Source organism: Echinops telfairi, unplaced genomic scaffold, assembly GCF_000313985.2.
Source record: "Echinops telfairi isolate 266 unplaced genomic scaffold, ASM31398v2 ScPeMD7_23;HRSCAF=83, whole genome shotgun sequence".
Taxonomy (NCBI): domain Eukaryota; kingdom Metazoa; phylum Chordata; class Mammalia; order Afrosoricida; family Tenrecidae; genus Echinops; species Echinops telfairi.
In genome coordinates, this window is record NW_022103920.1 from 37,341,084 (window position 1) to 37,344,985 (window position 3,902).

The following is a 3,902-nucleotide window of genomic DNA, read 5'->3' on the forward strand; positions in this document are numbered from 1 at the left end:
CAGCAAAACAAAGCAACACAAGGAAACAAAACAACAACAGCAACAAAAACCAATGACAAAAAATAGTAAAGCCTGTAAATAGTTCAAGGTCTGTTTGTTGACTTTTAGGAGTTGAATCTGCTGGGCTGCCACCTCCTGGCTCCAAAGTCTACACTAAGGGCCTGCAACAGAACAGCAAGGGGAGCAGAGCAAGGAATCCCCAAGGGAAGACCAAAAGCAAAGTGTTCTTCTCTAGGAAGAGTTTTTGATTCCAAGACTGATAGGTCAGCCTTTCTACTGTGAGCTAATTGGTGGAGCAGAGGTGATGTGAATAATCATCGAAAATGACCAAGTTACTTTCCCATCTTACAAGACGTGGGTGAAGGCTGAGAAGAAACCGGACACCAAGGAGAAGACGCCTGAAGTCAAGAAAGCAAGTGCCAGTGGCCAGGTTAAGAAGGGGAAGATCAAGGGCAAAAAGCTCAAGAAGAGGAAGCCCCACTGTCGCTGAAACCCCGTCCTGGGCAAAGGAATTGACCATGTATGAGAGGAAGTCTTCATTGGCCAAATCCAGGGTTGAGAAGACAGAGGAGAAGACCCTGGCTACTGTCACAAGGCCAATTGGTGGTGACAAAAATGGCACCTGAGTGTTTAAGTTGCCCACAATGCCTCAGTGTTACCCTACTGAAGATGCTGCTTGGAAGACGTGGAGTTGGGACAAAGAGCAGGGAAGACTACACGCCAGCATCACCCCAGGGACCATCTGATCATCCTCCCGGGACGCCACCCAGGCAAGGGAGTGGTTCTCCTGAAGCAGCTGGGCAGTGGCGTGCTGTGTGTGACTGGACCTCTCTCCCTCCGTCGAGTTCCTCTGTATAGAACACACCGGAAATTTGTTATCGCCATCTCCACCAAAGTTGTTATCAGTGGTGTGAAAATCCCCAAACATCTCACAGATGCATGCTTCCAGAAGCAGCCGCTGCGGGGACCCAGACACCAAGAAGGCGAGGTCTTTGGCAGCCAGGAAGAGGGACCAATACGAGTTCACAGATCAGCGCGAGGCTGGTCACAAAGCTGTGGACTTGCCAATTTTGTCAAAAATCAGAACTATTCCCAAGGCTCCTTGCATGCTACCTTCATGCTCACAAATAGAATTTATTCTTACAAATTGGTTGTTCTACATTTCTTGCAAAGAACCTAACTAAATAACTAATAAAGTTTTTAAAAAAGAAAATTACCATTTTGATTTCTTTTCCTCTTACGTTTCATGCTTTCACCCTTGCGAAGGAACCCGGAACCCTTGTCCTAGGCGAGGACAGAGGAGGGAAAGGGACTAGAACGCTGGGAAGAAGACTGCAGTGGTCAATGTCATTTAACTCTTTATTTGACCAAGCCAACAGCAAGTCCCTTTGGTTTTAGCATAGTGTCTCTTGGCATGAGTGGCTGGTTTCTAAGAAGAGCGGTATGTCACAGCATGCACGACTATTTGTTTTCCCTCCCAAAACGTAAATAGGGCTACATGAGGGAGGAAAATGTAGTAAGAGCTTAGTCTCCAATTTTGGCAACTACACTAGTTTCAATATTAGATTGTCTTTAAAGAGAGGAGTAAGAATCTTGGAAATATCACAGACGGCCAAATTAACAAACAAATCTGTCTGGAAGAAATACAGCCAGCATGCTCTTCGAGGCCAGGATGGCGAGAATTTGTCTCACGTACTTTAGACATTATGCTTGGTAAAGTAGCCAGGCAGTGAAAAAGAGGAAACTATATCGACCAGATAGATTGACACTCTGGCTGCACCAATGAGTTCCGAGATAAGAACCCTTATGAGTGTGGTGCAGGCCCGGGGAGTGTTTTGTTTTGTTGTACACAGGGTGGCTATGAATTAGAACCAACTAGACAGCACCTTACAACAACAACATGAAAAATGTAATGTTTTTACCAAGTTACTTTGTTAAGGTATAAATAAATATACCATGCATTATGAACAAATTAACTATAGTCTTTTGTTTGACTGAATGTGTTTATTGCTGTACATTTGTGCATATGTGTAATATTTTCCAGTTCAATATTTTCCATGTGCACAATCCGGTGCCATCAGTTATATCAGTTAGGTTGTGAAACCATTAACCATGTGTGTTGCCTGATTTCCCATCACTATATCGTTCCGATTTTAGTATAAGGAGTACCTATACTTAAATGGGAAGGATACAGAGATCAGCAAGGCCCCTGAGCAAAGATACCATACAAATTCTTGAAGCATTCCATACTTTTTAGGAGTCCTGGTTGGGATTGACTTGAGGGCCATGCGTTTGGAGTGAGCTAGGATGGCGGTTTTTGTGTTGGACTGGTAACCACAAGGTCAGCAGTTTGGATTTACTAGCCATTCCCTGGGAGAGAAAGGAGGCTTTCAGATCTGGTAAAGATTTTCAGGCCCAGGAACCCACGGGGGCAGTTCGACTCCGTCCCACGGAGTTTCTGTGTGTCAGAATTGACTCTGTGGCCATGAGTTTGGTTTTCCATTTTTGTTTCTCCTGAACAGACACACTCCGTGCTTCCTACCCAGTGACCCACCCATTCCCGCCTCTCCTCCCCTTGGTAATCACTAACCTGGAGTTCTGATGATGTAAATGAGTTAAGCATTGGACTGCAAGGTAACAGTTTGTTTGAATCCACCAGCCGCACCATGGGACAAAGATGAGGCTTCTGCTCCCAGAAAGATTTACCGCCTCAAAACCCACAGGGGCGGTTCTGCTCTGTCCTGCAGGGTGGCTATGAGTCTCTGTGGACTTCAATGGCACGAGTTTGGTGATTCTGGGCAGTTCGTATGTGTATGATACCATTTATTTCCCCGCTGTGATCGGCTCATCTTCAACCTTAATCCATGCTGTTGGCCCTATCAGGATAAATACATCATTGTGGCCAAATAGCATTCCACTGTATGTGTATACCACCTTTTGTTTATCTATTCATCTGCTGATGGGACATCTAGGGTGCTTCCACCTTTTGACTGCTGTGCATAGTGCAGGGTGCCCTGATCTTGATGGAAGTCTTATGAACCAGAGATGTGACGTTTCCAGGACAAGTGAATTGAACACATACCTGTGTAAAGAATAAGACAAATGCCATGCGGCACGGATGCCATCCTGCAGGATGACCCTGCGTGGGTGACATTCCGTCATCAATTATTATTTTCATGTTGAATCAGCATGTCATCTGTGCCAACCATCCATTTGTGCTCCGTGCTTTTGCCATGAGGGTAGATACAGTAGTCGATGTTTATCTGTTTACTACAAAGAATCCTATTAATTTTGACACAGTCCAAGAACAATATTGCCTACTGTCTAGAAATAGGTAGGACTACCCTTCCACGGTGTTTAGGGATGTGCTGGGGCTGTAAATTACAGTTCTGCTTTGGGCATTTCTTCCCACCATTGAGTCTTCAAAGATGACAGCATCACCCCTCACCACCCAATTATAATTGATTAGCTGAGCTAATAAAAGCGACGTGGTGTCAACTTAATTGACCTATTTTTACTGGCCTACAAGATTGGAATTTCAAATTAGAAAAAGGTAACTTTTAAAAGAATCTGAGGGAGGATTCCCCTCTAGCTACTTATAAGAGCTGGTGAATATCCAAAATGCCAGTGGGAAAGGACGCAATCCACATGTAAACTATGCTCACGGGCTGAGCACACGATTCCCATGGCTTATGAGGTTTAAAAAACGGGCAGGAAAAAGCACCCTTATCTTGTAGGATGTGCTTCCTGATTTCTTTCCATATTGCCCTCTATCTAAAGCAGGGCCGGGCAGCATCTCGGGGTCCCTGCGCCTCACAGGCTTGACAGTGCCCACCACCGCCGCCCAACTGCAAAGCGGCCTCGTGGATGTGAGCATGAAAATGCCTGCTGTTGCCAGGCAA

The 3,902-nt window shown here is 45.3% G+C and overlaps 2 pseudogenes; both read left to right on the forward strand.

Annotated features, from left to right (window-relative positions):
- Positions 1 to 1,180, forward strand: part of LOC105978606 — a 3,741-nt pseudogene extending 2,561 nt beyond the window's left edge.
- Positions 1,181 to 2,153: 973 nt separating this feature from the next.
- Positions 2,154 to 2,254, forward strand: LOC115869247 (annotated as a pseudogene).
- Positions 2,255 to 3,902: the final 1,648 nt, after the last annotated feature.